Source organism: Dermochelys coriacea, chromosome 8, assembly GCF_009764565.3.
Source record: "Dermochelys coriacea isolate rDerCor1 chromosome 8, rDerCor1.pri.v4, whole genome shotgun sequence".
Classification (NCBI taxonomy): Eukaryota; Metazoa; Chordata; order Testudines; family Dermochelyidae; genus Dermochelys; species Dermochelys coriacea.
Genome location: NC_050075.1, coordinates 77595576 through 77613999, shown reverse-complemented (window position 1 = coordinate 77613999; position 18424 = coordinate 77595576). Strand labels below are relative to the sequence as shown.

General features: G+C 39.4%; 1 long non-coding RNA gene across 2 annotated transcripts in view; it reads right to left on the bottom strand.

The window, feature by feature from the left end:
- LOC119859665 overlaps window positions 1-18424 on the bottom strand; it is a 67962-nt gene that overhangs the window by 13249 nt on the left and 36289 nt on the right. For both annotated transcript variants that reach the window (XR_006273805.1, XR_005294296.2), the window contains exons 6-8: window positions 13348-13404; window positions 9763-9872; window positions 9080-9145 (exon numbers count right to left, since the gene is read on the bottom strand). This is a non-coding gene — a long non-coding RNA (uncharacterized LOC119859665). The remainder of the gene's footprint in view (window positions 1-9079; window positions 9146-9762; window positions 9873-13347; window positions 13405-18424) is intronic.

Below are 18424 nucleotides of genomic sequence, written 5' to 3'. Positions count from 1 at the left end.
ATCAAGCAGGAGAAAGAATACAAAAGCTCCCCAGGCAGGGAAACCTGGGAGTAGGAAGAGAAATGTTTGTTTGTTGGACTTTGAGTTATTTTTTTTTTGAATAAACCCAGATCACAAGGTGGGGGGGGCTGTGTATTTTCACCACAGAAAAAGCGTGCAACACCTGTGTAAGGGCCCTGAAGAGGGGGGAAATAGAGGCAGGACACTGCAGAGTGACCTCTGGCCATGGATGGGGGGGCAGGGGGTTCTCAGTAAGCAGCCACCCTGTTTTACAGTCACCTTTAGGAAATGAGTTGGTGATCTCAGTGTAGGCCAGAGAAAGCCACCATTGCAACTGTCACCTTTGTTGGCAATCTCAGAAAGCTCAAAGACTGAATGGACATGAAGATTAGCTTGAGGATTTCATCCCATAGGACTGTCAATGCAGAACCTTTCAAAAGCACTACATTCATATTTTTTTTAAAAGAGAAAAAACACTCCTTATCTATACCCTGTGATCCCCCAGACAAGAAGCAGATTCACCAAAAGTAAGTTGTCATAGCCCTACTCCCTGGCTACTCGTATCAAACTTTTTAAGTAGGTATATTAGGGAGTGGGGAATTCTGGAGTGTACATACATCTGATGGAATGAAAACAGATTACTTTTTTATTTTAATAATGTAATTCTGTTTATTTTAGAGAAATAATTACATTTTTTATCCCTCACACCAAAAAGCTTTTTATCCCTCACCCAGAGCCTGAGCCAAAAGCCTTTCCATTGCCTCCAGTAGGCTTGGGGTCAGGCCCCTTGTGCATAAACACATGGTTTATTTTCAGTACGTGATTCTGAACTGGAAATAATGACACTAAAGCCTAACGCATTTGTGAAAACATAAACAGAACTTCAATATCACCCAACTGGGGAAGAAGACTGTTTTAGAAACATAGTGAAAAGCATAAATAGGCTTAACACCAATATAAATATAAACAGTTCTGAAAAAAGTCATATACATAATTATGTCACAGTAGAATTCTTTGTAGTTAAATAAAATATAAGGAGAATATTTTCCAAAAATGGATGCCTAAAAGTCAGGCTAATAGGCCCCTAAATAAGGAAAAAAACAGGGCACTTAGTTAATAAGTGCTGATTACCCATGAGTTCCTAGTGAAGTTAGTTTGGGTTGAAAATCAGCCCACTTATTTACAGCTGCAAATATGGACTAAAGAACCTATATTTTAAGCAGCTATTTCTGAACTTCTTGACCTCTGTGACAGATATGGCAATTTTCTGTAATATCCTGGACAAGCCCTATTGAATGAAGTTAAATCTCATTGTATTAAGTTTATACATCACTGTGGGCCTGGGATTGGATATAATTCTTTTGAGGTAGGAGGGAAGAGGAACTACAGCCCTCCAGGAACTAAGAAGAGTGGGGGGTGATTAGGCAAGTTCATTCAAATTGTATCCGCTCTTGACAGGCACTACCATCTGGACAGATTTATCTATACTGGTTCAAACTGGATTTACTAGAGATTAGCAAACAAAGAAAGGACTTTTGAATAACCTGAGCTTAAACTGACTCAGGGCTTTCATTCTGATGCAGCACATGGGCAGGACCTTCTGTCCAGGGTGAGGGCCCCTATCTTTAGGGAAAAGTTGGAAAGACTGACACTGACTGGAGAGGGTGGGGGGAACTAAAGCGATCTCTAGTAACCTTATTAGCCTGTGCATAGGTTCTTTTATTGTTTACAGTGTTTTCTCTGTAACGCTTCTACTTAGGAATAAATGTGCTTGCTTAGAGAGAACTGTGTGGTAACCTAACTGTGGGTAATTACGCTGTGTTTAGCTTCTCAGCAGGCCTGCTCTGCTTTTCTCCTCTGGCAGTTTAATTTTACTGGGGAATTCATAGTGTAGGCAGGGACCTGTGCAGCCTGGAAATACCCCATCCGAAATGAGAGAGAGGCCTGTCTCTGCCCAAGAGAAGTGATGGCTACAGAAGCCTAAGAATGGATTGCCCTTGCTGGACCACAGAGGGGGAATACAGGCACAGTTGCCTTACACTGTGACATCTATTTCACCCTGAAACCAGAAATCAAGGTACAGTATAAGAAACAAAACACATTGGCTTTGATAGAATGTAAATAAAGATTGAATCCAATGACATATAAAACTGGAGGCAATGAGAGCAGAATCATGCCCATATTGCTCATTAGAAAATATATATTTGTGTGTGGTATGAAAAAGAAAGATCTTTATCCTTATTTCAGTTTGTGAATGAAACCTGGGTTTCCTAATATTCTTTTCTTACTATGTTACATTCTTACTAAAAAATGTAGACTCTTATCTTCCGCTGAACAAAGTAAAAGGATTAGGGTAGAAAAGGTAAAATAATAAGCTTTACATATTTGCATGTTCTCCTTAAGAAGTTATGCACAATTATTCCCTTCAAAAATAGCTGTCCTTAAAATGAGAGAACACAGCCACATTAGGTTTCAACCTGTGAACTACATTTACCATCTGAAATAAGTTTGTATGATCCAAGATGTAACTATGTGATCTACAGCATTTACAGAAATGGCGGGGGATGGGGGGGTGGTGCGGGGAAAGTCATTGATTTCAAGTTGACTTTAAGCAGTAGCTGAGGATTCCCCCAGAACAGGGATTCCTCATCTGGTGTGTGGGCATTTGGGGCAAAACAGGGTCAGAGCATGATGTACTTCAGTAGTCCTTTTTGATGGAGCATGCCCTGTAGGGCCATTATCTTTTGACACAACTTGGAGCAGCTCTAAGCATTGGAGGGGAGGGATCAAAAAGGTGGTATAAAGCCACATATATCCCCCCCTCTTCCCAAGTAAGAGTTGTGCTCTGGCACACCAAAGGATCCAAAACATGAACCCATCTGCTTTTCTGCCCATAGATCTTTCTGTTTTCATCATCTAGTGTCTATTGAGTTTTAAAAGAATTAGTTTATATACCCTGGCAGAAAACCAGGATAGGAGCTACGAGACATGCCAATTTTACAGCTGAGATTACCGTTTCAGAAGGTTGTGTCAATATAGGCATGAAATAATTTATTTAGGAAGAATTCTCTGGCCAACCTTCTGAATTTCCTGATTCCAGTTACTCCAAGGAAAACAGACCAGTAAAAAGGCATTTGGCTTGATAGTAGCTGTAGACTTAAATCTTTCCCTCTTTGATTGCAGTCAATTATTGGAGATTTAGCCCTGAAATATGTACCCAAATGCTTCTATATTTTATGTCTACTAAAAATATCACTATAAACCAAAGATAAACCAAATATTTAACTATATTTTCCCCAAAGTCCTGTATTTTCAGACAGCAGACATCATCAGAGTCCTTCACTGCAGACATGTCTCTGTCCCATCTCTGTTTTGCTTAACTCCTCCAGGACTATGGAGAAATGTGTCAGGAATTGTACAATAAAAGACTGTGAAATCACTCTGTGGATGGCAAGTGGGGAAGAAATCAAGAGGCACCATTTTGGCACATCTATCACCTTTGCTAGGACTTTCTGGAGCACTGGACAATCTTACCAAAGGTTATGGTGCTCCTCTATTACTGTAAATTTTAAAATCAAGATTGGATGTTTTCTAAAAGTTCAACCATAACTACTGTACTTGAAGCAGGAATTAATTCAGAGAAGTTCTATGTTATATAGGAGATGTTAAGGTTCCTTCCCCACTCTGAACTCTAGGGTACAGATGTGGGGACCTGCATGAAAGACCCCTAAGCTTATTCTTACCAGCTTAGGTTAAAAGCTACCACCACCAAAGTGTTACACAAAGAACAGGGGAAGTGTCCACTTGGAAATGTCTCCCCCACAAAATATCCCCCCCAAGCACTACACCCCCTTTCCTGGGGAAGGCTTGATAAAAATCCTCATCAATTTGCATAGGTGAACGCAGACCCAAACCCTTGGATCTTAAGAACAATGAAAAAACAATCAGGTTCTTAAAAGAGAATTTTAATTAAAGTAAAAGAATCACTTCTGTAAAATCAGGATGGTAAATACCTTACAGGGTAATCAGATTCAAAACACAGAGAATCCCTCTAGGCAAAACCTTAAGTTACAAAAAGACACAAAAACAAGAATATACATCCCATTCAGCACAACTTATTTTATCAGCCATTTAAACGAAACAGAATCTAACAATATCTAACTAGATTGCTTATTAAGCCTTTACAGGAGTTCTGACCTGCATTCCTGCTCTGGTCCTGGCAAAAGCATCACACAGACTGAGAGAACCCTTCATTTCCCCCCCTCCCACCCCAGTTTTGAAAGTATCTTGTCTCCTCATTGGTCATTTTGGTCAGGTGCCAGCGAGGTTATCTTAGCTTCTTAACCCTTTACAGCTGAAAGTTTTTCCTCTGGCCAGGAGGGATTTAAAGGTGTTTACCCTTCCCTTTATATTTATGACAGGAGGTCAAGCTAGATAATCACAATGATCCATTTTGGCCTTAAAAACTATGGGGGGGGATAGGTAGGGAAACTGTAATCCTGTACAATTAAGTCTGCATCTCTCCCTGCTTCAGCTATGCATGGGATTCTCAGGAAACATTTCAGAGTTTTCTGATTGTGAGGCCTGGCAAACAGAGCCAGCACTTGAATTTCCTATTGGGAACAGTTTGAGGAATAACACCCTATTCAGGAATGCTATTTCCCTCTGGTCTTAGTTCTGGATGAGATGTTGGCTACATGTTCTTCATCACTGGAACATATGGAGCATTTAGAGACTGTTTTCAGTTCTGACAATACTTCCATATGCTTCTGATTGTTCCAGAGTGTTAACTTATTGCCACTCTTATTTGGTTCCTTCTCGTTTGGAGAGAGAGGGCACTGTAGAACAGTTATCTGACAAAACTGGGACTTGATGCCCTAAGTTTTTTGTAACCAGTTAGGTCTTTCTAGACAGTCATTCAAGTTTATGCTCAGAAGGCCCTTTAACACATCTTAATATGAACCAACCCAGCCAGACTGAGACACTTACTTATCTCTAGGATCGTTGAAGCAAGCAGGTCTAAAAAAGGAATGGGGTTCTAACAGTATTAAGTTTTAGTTCCTCCATATTAACTCTAACAAGGTCGCCACCTGTGATATGTAACTATTTGCTCCTAAATTACTTTCCCTTTTCTTTTCCTCATCAATCACATTAGGATGCTTCTATAACAGAGAACAAGCACACAAAGAAGGAAGCAGTGTTACTAGAGACCCCAACAACTTTACATTGTAAGAAAGATGAAGCAAACATCTATTATTGACACTTTGTTTTAAATATGGATCTCTTTTTTAAACCAGTGAAAGTTTAAGACCAAAGCCTCAGCACCTACCATAAATCCCACGAAGTTTAAACTGGGAAAAGTGGTTAACATATAGATTTCTCTGTATTTACTAGAAACCGTATGGCTAGGGCCTTTACCAGATGGATTCTAGCCAAGATATGCTGGGTTACCTTTGCTGTGATTACGGTACTGTCTAAGTAAATACGCATTTTCACTGCCATGGGCGTTCGGGTATAAGATGAGTTGTTCATCGCCTTAGTAAAATCCTTTGGGACCACATATGGACTGAACACCATTACTCTACGATTTCCTGCAGTTTAAATGAAAATGCTGAGGAAGTCTTTGCTCATAAATTACATTTATATTTTAAAAGATTCTAGAAAATGCCCTTTTAAAAATAGTGATATCTTCAGGCAGCCACAAAGAGATTTAACTTTGGCTTAAAAGTGGATGGAGTCCCCTCATGGACTGGGGATTCTGAAGAAGGAACCTTCTGAGAATTTCTCTGATTGGCACTATCTAGAACATACCTTCTTACCTCCTTTAGGGCTAGCATAATTTGCTTATTTCATATGTTAATGTGTATGTTTGGTTACTTGCTTTGGATGGGAACTGAAATATAATTGTAGCCCCTCTTGACACCTAAGTGGGCACATTAATAAATGAAACAACATGTGTAATAATTTCCCTAAAACTCCCACTTTTAGACTATTTCCCAATGTATTTTTAAATGAAAAGTTATATTAGAGTAAATATGAGAAAAATCACTTTGGGGGACACTTCCAATCCATTCATTCACATTTATCCTCTCGACAGAATTGAGATATTGGCATATATGGCATATTTGGTTGCTATTCAAAACATCTTTTTATTGAATAGCAAAATTATTAGATGAATAGAATCCTGTATGCATTATAAGAGCACAATTTAAAGCTGTCCCTAGGCTAATTTATGAAGCACTAAATCAATTGGAAAAGTTTTTCTTCTTTCTTAATCAGGCACAGGGCTGCTTTTTCAGTGGTTTTGTCTGTTTTCATGGCTTGCACATTGATCATTGCCTGGTACCAGTAACCCAAATGCATATGGGAAAAGAACTATCCAAAAGAGGAAACTAATGATGTATATGCACACACACGCACGCAGTGATTCACATTTGCCCCCTAAATTAATTCTCTAAGAATTCCTTATAAGTAGTGCATAAGTCACTACTGAATGGGGTTCATAGACACTATTCAACTGGTAAGGGAATAATTAATGCAACTGTTAATGCATAGCAGCTTTGTGAAACAGACATTTGTGCCTGCCCTAGGTCATTGCTAGTAAATCAACCAGTAAAATGTTTTGTAGGCGATATAGAAAAGTACAGAACACCGGCATTTCCAATACAATGCCAACCTTGGCAAGGCCATATGACAGTATTGTTACAATCTGTAAGTCAATATGTGAAAATAATAATACCTAGTTCATGTAGCACTTTTCCATGTACATCTCAAAGGGGTTTACAAAGGCAGAGAAACTGGGCACAGAAGTGAAGTGACTTGCCCAAGGTCACCCAGAAGCAAGTGACAGAGCCTGGAATAGAACATAGGCCTCCTGACTTAGTTCAGTGCTCTGCCCGCAGGATCATGCTGCCTTCCCATTTTGCTGATACTGCAATTATTCTTTATGATAAAAGATTCTGATTTACTTATAGAGAAATATCTTAAAGTGATATTTTAGTTAGGGAAGATTACTGCTACTTTTGACAAGGGGGCTGGATCCTATTCAGGTTTGCAGCTGGTGCACCAGTCTAGTGATATCTTTATGATATCTAACAAGGTTATTTTGCCCTAATTCCAGGCAGAGGCCTTACCATGCTACTAGGATCTACCAGATGATTCGGGCTGGAAAATTAGATACAGACAAGTGTAAAGACTGGCCAAACCCAATCCAGGACAAGGGGGAAGTCAGTGGTTTGTTTATCTTTCAGGGACAGTGTAATGTGCATCTCTTCTCAGACCTTTGCTGACACAGTGACATTTGGTTTGGGAGTGGATGGCAATGTTTTGTTGCTGGTCTTTTTGTTTTCATTTGAAATCAAAAATGTAATTTGTTGTGTTAGATGATACATTCACTCCTGGGACCTTTTGTAAGCAGTGGTGAATTAAAAATAAATAAATGCCTTGTTAATGTTTAAAAAGAAAAAACACCAGACACTATTATAAAGTTGAATTATAAAATGAATAAATGGGCCTGGATCTGCCCATCAGAGCTGCACGGTGGATTGCTGGAAGTAGCCTGACAATTCCTGTCCTTACTGCTTAGCTAAGGGTCTGTTGGTATGTTAGGGTCCTTCAAAAGGGCATGCAATATCTCCATATCCATGTGCTTTTGACACATAAGGGCTGAGGTCCCAAAAGAAGCCTGGTTTACCGGAGGAGAGGGGGGCTATAAGTGTTTGTATGCCATCATCTGATGTCAGAAGATCCAGGGGTGAGGTGGATATTTTATTCTTAAATTAATGTTGACAGTAAGTGGAATAAATTGAGCTCCATTGTCAATACATAGTTGCCTGACTACATGTGATTTTTCACTTCTGTCAGCTAAATCAGGGATCCAAATGCAAAATCCAGTTCTCAGGGATATCATCTGGATATTTAACACTCCAGAGGATTGTAGATCCATAAAGCAATGAGATATCAATATAGTATTTTCACTTGTGACAGATATAATCTTGCTCCAATATTGTTAGTTAGAAAACAAAACCCATTTCCCCTAGAACAACCCTGTGGCCCTACCCCATTGGGCTAATCCATTTTAGGCACAATATATTTCCCCTGCAATTCTATAGTGCATCCACCTAACAAGACTGTATTCTGTTAAAACTATAACAGAATACAAAACACACACCCCAAGCATTGCTTCAGCAGTGCATTGAAGCACCTCTCCCAGAGCTTCCTGCACAAACCCCCTTCCCTCTCAGAGTAGGTGCATTCACATATAGCATTAGCAGCACTATGTGCTAAATTGTTATATCAATAGTACGGTATTGTTTTTAATATATAGGAATGCAGCAGTTTACTTGGCCTAGGTGAATGGTCAGGGTCAGAGGAATGTTTTAGAACCTATTAGAGTATTTGGTTTTGTCTACCAGAGTTGCAATTGGGATAGTCAGGAAAGGACCACAGGACCCCATGGCACCAACATTCTATTCAGGTGATACTGAGGGGCTGAGACATCTACACCATAGGTTGTAATAGTAACTGGCAGGGGAAAATGCTGTCATAGGCCTAGGTTGAAAAAATTAATTTCACCTTTACAGAGCACAATTACTCCCAAGTGGTGAAAGTCAGTCCTGTGCAGGGGTCAGCACATGCCCTATGCACCACTTAAGTCTCAATTTAAGCCCTACTTTGGGGACATAAGTGGTGAATAAGCCTCATGCTGGTGGGGTCCTACTCACAGGGGTTAATGTCACTCAAAGTAGGCTACACAAAACTCAGACAGAAGTTCTGTGCTTCTAACAGACAAATGAGAATTACAAATGTTTTATTAAAGTTTCATAATTGTGATCTAGCATGGAACAATTTTATAAGAATTGGCCATACCCTCATGAATACCCGTGACAAGTGCCATTAACATAGAACACAAAATGGGATTTGGCATGATGATTTAAAATTTACAAGTGCAGTTGCCCCATTTAAAATGTTCTACATAGAATGTATTTTTAAACCATAATTTTCAACCCACCTATTCAATGCCTTATATTTTGAGTTTTAATTCTAATCAAGCTAATTTTAAGTCATCACAAACACATACCTGCCAGTAATGAAGGTTGTTTAATTAGGTCCAGACAAAATAGCTCCAATTCTGTTTCTGATCCACCTGTCAAAGCAAATCAGTCTTTTACATGACTTTAAAAAAAAAAAAAAAAAACACAAATTAGCTGATGATTTTTTGAATATTCAAGTAGACACAGTGAAGATAAATCCAAACAGAACTTGTGACTGAACAAAAGCCTGGAACGTGACCTCAAAGATGAAGAGATCTTGTTCTGCCAGAAGGAGATTTCCAAGCTGGGTCCTTCAGGATTATGTCAAGGACGGGATGCTAAAAAGAAGTAACTTCCACAGCTTAGGGCAAAGTAACAGCTCAATGTTATGTAAAACTAAATACAAACAGCAATGTTAAAGGTTCAGTTTAAAGCCCCAAAGCCAGGTAATTCAAAACAAGGCTTCCAGCTCACAACTGTGGCTAGATATGGAGAAAAATCACAAGCTGTTTGCACTACTTACAATAAAAACAAACAAGTATAGAGACTCACTCCATCAGAGTTAATAGTGACTGAAAGTTATACATCCCAGATCTGTTCACTAGTTTATGTAATGATTTGGTAGTCTAAGCCCAGTTACCAGTGAGCAAGTATCCACATGAAAAAGATGATCACAACTGGCACTTTTTGGGCATCTCAGAAGGTAGACAATCAGAATGATTCATCTCACCTCCCAGGTAACTATCCAACAAGGATCTGATCCAACATGATTGGACTCAATGGGAGTTCTGCCACTGACTTCAGTTGTTGCAGGAGTAATTTACAACACCAGACACACTGCTGATAGAAGGAAAAACAGGTTTCAGAGTAGCAGCCGTGTTAGTCTGTATTCGCAAAAAGAAAAGGAGTACTTGTGGCACCTTAGAATGATCACTCTCCTTACAGTGTGTATGATAAACCCATTGTTTCATGTTCTCTGTGTGTGTGCGTGCGTGTGTGTGTGTGTGTGTGTGTGTATATAAATCTCTCCTCTGTTTTTTCAATCAAATGCATCTGATGAAGTGAGCTGTAGCTCACGAAAGCTTATGCTCCAATAAATTTATTAGTCTCTAAGGTGCCAGAAGGAAAAACAGTGTTTCTAAAACCTGCTTCAGGTAAAACTTTGAGCTAGACACTTTCTGATATTGCTTTCTCAGCTTAGAGACCATGGAGCAGTAGTTCAGCATCGTATTCAATCCTCTCTCCCTGTGTAGGGGCTCCTCCAGAACAGGGCCGTGATAGCAGTGAGGTGCAGCTGTCAATGCTACTGCCTGTTTGGGACTACCTCCATCTGTGAGTGAAATCCTGCCCTCACTGATCTCAATGACAAAACTCTCATTGACTTCAGTGTGGCCAGGATTTCACCCAAAGTATTTTTATTGTGTCAATCTGTGTAATATCTAGGCATCATATACAGCAACGTTTGAGTTTCAGCATGATCCCGGTTGGGACTGTGCTTTCTACTGCACACTGGGGGCTTGTGCATTTATGGGTGACAGGGTTTGCAATTTGTGAGTCTTGTATCGGGTCCTGAAAAAAGCAAGATGTGATCATCTTCATCTACTGTGGCAAACAACTGGTTGCTCTTTGCTGTAAATGACTTGTGTCCCACTCACACTTTGTTCTGGGTAACATTAGCTGCATTATACCTGTGATGTAGAGGATGAGATGGCCTCTCCTGTAATTGGGCCCCAGTATTGAACTGGATGCACTAATGAATAGGAGAGCCACTTAAAGTAGAATGTGTTCATGCCTACCTGTTCCACCTAGGAGATGGGGCATTGTTAGTCCAAAGCATATAGCACTGTAGCTGTTCATGCCTGAAGTAGCAGAACTGGTTTTGTTGGAACTTTGTGAGGTGTAGGCATAGCTTTTGGCCAATTAGAGGTAGAAAAAAGAATTTCTGGCCACTGTTTTGGCTTGGGTGTCCAACTGTAATGTGAAGTCAAGTAAGATTCCATGATTGCATCTGTTTGACAATCAAATTTTGACAGAGTTGCTGGTCATGATTTCTAGAAAATCTTCAAAATCCTGCCCACTGTGCACCAACATAACCTCCACCTTGCTTGGACTGATTAGAAGCCAGCTGTTGCATCTGACACTTTCAGTATATCTCCTAGCCCCAGGAAAGTTGGGTGATGGTCTAGGAAATGTGAACACTATAGCTATCTATATCATAGCGATACATATATATAGGCCCCTATCAATTTCCCTGCCATGAAAAATGCGTCACCGATTGTGAAATAAGACCTTCCCTGTGAAATATGGTTTCCCCCTTGTTGCTGGGAGCGCCCCAGTCAGGGGACTCCTAGCTGCAAGTGCCAGCTGGCCTGGGGAGGGAGGAACTTGTCCTTCCCCTTCATGGTCACTCTTGCTCTCAGGGGGAGATCAGACCGCGGAGTGCCTCCCCCTGCTGCAGGAAGCTCCAACCCCAGACATTCCTGCAGCTGGAGGAGACTTGTGGAGGTGAGTGCAATATCCCCCTGCTCCTGGAAGCACCCCAGCCAGGGAGCTCCTAGCTGTGAGTCCCTGCTGGGCTGGGGAGAGACAGGACTTGTCCTTCCCTTGCATAGCAGTTGGGGATGGGGGGAAGGGAGGGGGAGATCAGATCCACTTCTGGGTACCTTTTGGGTGTGACCCCCATGGTTACCACACTGTGAAATTTCAGATGTAAATAGCTGAAAAAGTGAAACTGACCAATTAAAAAACCCTCTGGCTGTTAAATTGATCAAAATGGACCATGAATTTGGTAGGGCCCTACATATATATCAGCAGCATATTTCTGGTATTTGAGCCTATAGCATCTTAAAGTCTTTAGTAATGCAATGTAAATATTGAATAGGAGCAGAGAAATCACCCTGCCTTGTACAGCTCCATCTCCACCAGTGGTTGTTTTCTTTGACGAGTGGAAGCTGTCACTCATGGCCCTCCTGAGCAAAAGGAGCACTTTTCTCTTGACTCCTGCTTACCATATTCTATGGATGAGCTAGCAGTTCCTTGTGGCTAGCTGGTTCCTTGTGGCCACCATTGCTTTTGGCTACAAAAGGGATCACACACTGTCTCCTTGCTGGGTCTGAAACCTGGCTTAGAGTGGTTGAGGATATTGGCAGAAGTCGGATGCTGTTAGAGGCAAGTTGCAACTCTCTTCTCAGTAACACGGACTTAGATTTGTGAACAAAGTGGGAAGTAAGATTTATATATATATTTATATTTTAATATCAACTGTATTGTTGCCTGCCTCAGGGCCTTTTTTGGGCTCCCTCCATGATGGGTATACTGATGTCATCATTGAGCAGAGGCCCACGTGCTCTGCAAGTGCTTTCACCAGACAGGATGAGCAAGTGGTTGGCTGCCATGTATTGGCACAGATTTCCTTTGTCAACTTTAATGCCTCCCAATGAATGGTTGGTTTAGACAGATAGGTGCTGGTGGCATGCTCCAACTCTTTTTGTTACTGATCTGTTGCCCTAGTGAGGGTGTTCTGGATTTTGTTTACTTTTTTCAGTGAGGTATGAGGGTCTTTGCAGCAGGCATTATTACTCAGGTTTTCATGGTTCATGTAGACAGTTCAGTTTGGTTAGATGTTTTACACCATTTCATGCTATTATGGTGAGGTAGCAATGTGTGAAGAATCAGGCCTAATATGAGTAAAAACAATAAGGAAATTAAATAATTCATACTGCTATCAAGCAAGGTCGTATTTTACCTTTTTCACCAGCTGTGCAAAGACAGGAAGGTGAAGCTCTTTATGTAAAATGGCCCACAGATTTTGTGAATCTTGGATTCTGCTATAAACTCAAAAGATTGAATTAAATAGAGAAAGGTTAATGAAAGGTTTCAGTCTTGATTGTAATGACCACAGTGAAGCCAAGGGGCAAGAGAAATGGCAGCTTTAACAATTAAACTACCTCAACACATTCTTATTTATCCCTATCGCCATAATGAACTGAAATGCCACAATTAATCATATCACACTCATTACTAAGAAGGTTTCACATCTCCCTTTTGGAATGTTCTACAAGATAGTCATGTTTTTATTCATCTTTATTAAGTCAGTATTTTAGATGTTATGCAAATTAATTTTTTTTAATAAAATGTAGGAACTATTTATAAATTCTTGGTAAATTTTGATATTGAAAGATGGCTTTTTAACTACACAAAATATAAACCATTTCCCCCTGCCACCTCCATTTTACTGTCATGATAGCAAACTTAGTTCAAGTGGACCCATTGTCCTATTGGTACTTTTGATGCAAGCTGGAAGCACTCTGCTTACCTCATTATATGCCAAAGGCATGTCTGGCACTACGTCAGAGTCAGTCATGTCTTCTTCCTTCAATAAGACACAAGTGTTTATTTCTATGGTTCTGTTAAAATGTAAGCAAGCTTCTTAGGCCAAACCCTGGGAAGTCTGAGCACTTGAATCTCCCACTGAACGTTGCAGGAACTCAGCATCTTTTAGGATTTGGCCCCTTCAACATGTTTATAAAATTCAATTACAAAATATTTATAATGCTAGCACTTGTGTGATGGAACCAAATGACAAAAAAATTAACGTACAAACAGTCTGCTCTTTTCTTGGAATATTCTGATGTCCTGCTTTAGGATATTAGGAGATGGAAGGAGATTGGGCTTGCCATTGAGTGGAAGAATGGTCCAGTGGTTAGCGCATTCATCTAGGCACCCAAGCTCAAGTCTCTACCCTACCACAAACTTACAACAATAGAGCCATAGACATACCATTCATAGATATTTAGATTGACATAGGAACCTGCATGCTTAAAAACCAGAGAAATACATAGGTCATGCCTCCAAAGCATACAGAGACAAAAACAGATGAAGAATGGGTGAAAGGAATGTACCAAAAAAACCAAATTCATCAATCTTTGTTAACATTAGATGTGCAAGCATCAAGTAACAAAATACCCAGATTTTTTGTGTGTTTTGAAAGAATGTGCAATTTCTGGGTTGCCTTTACCCACCAAAGCATGACCAATTCACAACAGGTATCTGCAGTACAAACACATTCTTTTAATATATATCCACAGTACTGTTGCACTGCATGTTGGGCTATCTAAGACAACATTGTTTTACATCATATATGATTAAACCAGTATTACATAGCATGACATGTCAGAAAAAGGAATAGTTTTCTGATTGATTCTACATGGGTCATTCCAGACAGTATGTATCTCCGCCCTAAATTAAACAAGTAAAAGTGGTAATAGCATAAAATGATATTGAAAACCACAAACCCTTATTTTCCATTTATTCAGAAATGAATGTCTGGTAACTTAGGTATTTCTCTACTTAATAGAGCATATTTTTGAGGCTTTTATACTTTTACTGATATTAAAATAAGAGTAAATTAGAGAAAGATTAATGAAAGGTTATCATGATTACGATGGCCACAACCAAACAAATGACCAAAGGAAATATGAGCTTTCATTTGAAAACAAAAAACAAAACACACCAAACTTTTATTTATAACTATTGCTACAACACAAGGCAATGCCACCATTGATTATATCTCATTGATTACTAAATTGTCGTCATGTACCCCTTGATGATGCAAGATGCAACGAGATGCTACGAAAAATTCTTTGAGACTTAATTAGTTGTTTATTCAATCTGCTAGCTTCTTTTCATTTCTTTGTGTTTGTTTGTTTGCTTTTGTAAAAGTTAGTAGGCAGATTTTTAAAAGCATTGGTCAATTTTTGTTATTTATAAAACACTAGATATTTTCCCTACCTTTGATGTTTTCAAATATTGAATGCTAAGATTTTTGGGGTTAACAAAGCACAAAACACTATGTCTGTATCAGAAATAAGTTTTATGTTGTTGCATACTATGGACTAAAATTTTGATCAGATACTGAACAGCAGTGTAAAGCAGGTAAAACACCATTGAAACCAATGAATGAACTGACTCCTAATTTCCATCCTCATAACCAAGAACAGAGGCTGCATGCTCAGGTTCCCCTCCAAAAGAGATGCAGTGAGTCACCATTCAGGCATGCAACGACCCAGCTGCACTGACTTAGCTCTGGTCTGCACTACAGAATTACTTTGCAATAACTACGTCATGACCTAAGGGCTGGTGTGTAGACAGTTCAATGTTGGTGGGAGACCTCCCACCAACATAGCTTTTGCCTCTCACAGAAGTGGATTAACTACCCCAATGTGAGAAGCTCTCTCCTGTCAGCTTAGATCATCTTCATAAAAGTGCTGTGGCAGTGCAGCTGTTCCAATGCAGCATCTGATGAAGTGAGCTGTAGCTCACGAAAGCTTATGCTCTAATAAATTTGTTAGTCTCTAAGGTGCCACAAGTACTCCTTTTCTTTTTGCAAATACAGACTAACACGGCTGCTACTCTGAAACCAGTATTTTAAGTATAGATCTGCCCATACTCTTCCCATATAGCCTTCTGTGACTCAGCCTTCAGGCATGCGGCAGCAGCCTACCCCAGAACAGAGTCTGGGTCTGATGACACCCAGACCCAGGTATTTCCCCACCCTCTCCAGAGATGCAGATCAGTGTGTGCAACAGCACTACCCAGAAAGGAATCCTCCTGCAGCCTTACAGTGTATGAGACTCTCAAGACTCCCAGCTGCTCTTGATCCTGATCCTGTTCCTGCCCTAGCCTAGCCTGAGCACTGTTCCAGCCATACTCTGACCTTGCTCCAGCCTCAGATTCTGACTACCTGACTTCAGCCTTCTATCTAGACCTGGACCCTGTTTATGGTAGTGACTTGGCCTGCACCTGGACTCTGGCTACATTATTGATTTCAGCTTGTCTACAGACTCTGATCTCTGTTCTGACCCTGGGCTGTTCCCAGATCTTGAGTCCAATGCCACCATTGGCCCAATCCCGACCCTATGTCTGGTGTCAACCTCTGCTCCAACCACTAGGCCTTACTGCCAGAGGGGCAGTGCCTGACACACTATATGTTCACAGAGATGTGCACCGATAAAATAATGTATGTATCATCTGCTGAATATTCTGTACTATTCATGGAGTTAAATTTAACTTCTTGCTTTAATTGCTTATCAGTTTCATAAGCATAATTCCCATGACTTAAGCTGCTTTTCTTAGGATCTGCTACCGTTCCATATAGAACTTTATATTTTTCACCAATTTTTTCTGTTTAAAATGTATATGTATGTAAATTATTATTCATCTGAGTCTCACATCAGAGGTTCAGTATAAATACTGAATCAATGTGGAAAACATCGCGTCTGCTTTAACTTGACTTGATTATACCTAAATATAAATTAGCATTTTAATCTATTTTTAGTTGTCTTCATTGTATTATATTGTGCATTTGTTAATGTATAGAATATAAACCAACTATCTTTACATGTCTGTATGCTAATAAAATGAAACTTATCTTAACTGGTCACCCAAGGGAACAGGGGGGAAAAGTTGACTGCCTATTAGAGCGCATCTTTAACCAAAGGTCAAATAAAATTGTATAGGAAACCTTGGGATGCATTAAAATGTTTTATCTTTTTAAAACAATGCTACCTATTGCAGGTAACCAAATTAGTGCAGCTTTTACTGAATAAGACAGCTATTATAAAGGATCAATTTAATTTATATACTATTTTGCCCCGTATTTTCAATATATTACTGTTAGTTTATTAGCTATATTTTAACCAACAACTTGGTGTTCAAGAGGTTTTTAAAATAAACACAGTTGCAAAACACTGCAATCTGTGATGGTGCCAAGTACCATTTTTCGAGTCTACGGATGTGAGTGACATATGGATATAACTGAAAAAAAGTTATGACTTTTGAATGATGATGACTTTCTTTGTAAACAATTCCCCAGTTATATCTGCAGTGCATATTTTGATAATGACACACAATTGTTCACTTCTTACAGGTTTAAGTTCCTTTAATAATTTTGTTAAATGTAGAAGAGGGGGAAATGAAGACATTAACAAACACACAATTAAACAGGTTAGGCCAACAATGCAGTGCTGGTCATTCAGGAGCCCTGTGATAATTTTAATTAGCTGCTTTCCCTTGCTTTCAAATGTAATTAAAGCAGCTTAGTTGTGCTCAGTGATGCAAACCACCTTATTTAATCACTAACATTATTTCCCTGAACTATTAATGATTTTCAAAACGCATGTTTATGCGGAATTAGAACAGTAATTATCTTACCAGTTAATTTTGTACCTTCACATTTCACACCTAGCTCCAACGTCATTCATTTACCACAGCCTTTCTGTCAAAACAAAGAAATGCTTGTTCTAAATGTTCTTCTGACTGCCAAATTGAAAGCCAAGTTTTGTAACACTAATAAAGTAGCTCCCAAGTGGAACAGGTGTAGTAATTTAGGCCCTTCCTGTCTCAAACTTGCACGTACATGCCATGTCTTTTCTTTATTAGTTTTAAAATGAGAGCTTGGTGTGCAAAATAAGCTCTTTAATTCAGACTTGTGGAGCAGAATATAATCTTTAATTTAAACTAGAGCAGTAAAAAAAGGCCTTTAATTTGAACTGGCATGTGCGTGTGAATTTGAATTAATAATCCAGAAAATTGAAACTGTTTTGCTGCTGTTTTGCTGTTGCTGGATACTGACTGTTCTTCACATGCCCTTAGTTTCTCTCTATTTCTCTCTCCCAAATTTTGGCTGGTGCTTTATTAATTATTATTATTATGCAGCTTTTTTATGCAAACTAAAGTGTTCTGAAAAAGGAAGTCTCAGTTGACTGAACTTCCCACAAAAAAGTACTACATTAAAAAAATACTTAAACCTGTAGCTAGTTTACAAAAAAAAAAAAATTGGTGTATTTGTTATATCTACTTAAGACATAATACAAATGCACTATGAATGTACACTTGATAGCCTTAAAATCCGATGAAACCTACTGCATTATCCACCTATCTATTCATATGGTTACCACCAGAATATCAGATAGCCTTATAATCATTGAATAATTCGCCCTTCCAATACTCTTATGACGTAGGGAGGTATTCTTATTCCCATTTTACAGAGGAGGAACTCAGCCAATGAGAGATTAAGTGACCCAAGGTCACACATGAGATCTATGGCCAAGAGGGAAACTGAACTCAGAACTACCCTTCTAACTAGAGCCCTGTGGCTGGAAGGGGTTATGAACAATCTCTCAGGTGTCTGATTATCCTGAATTGTAGCGTGTGCTAGCTGTGAGGTGCATATTGCTTCTTTGAAAATGGATGGCTCATGAGCAAAGCAGGATGAGCAGCCCATATAGAAATATCCTGCTCCCTGCTTATTTTTGCCTACAAGAAGTCAGGTAGGTGAATGTTTCACTACTATTTGTCCCTGCAATTCAACTCAAAATTTCACCAACAAAATG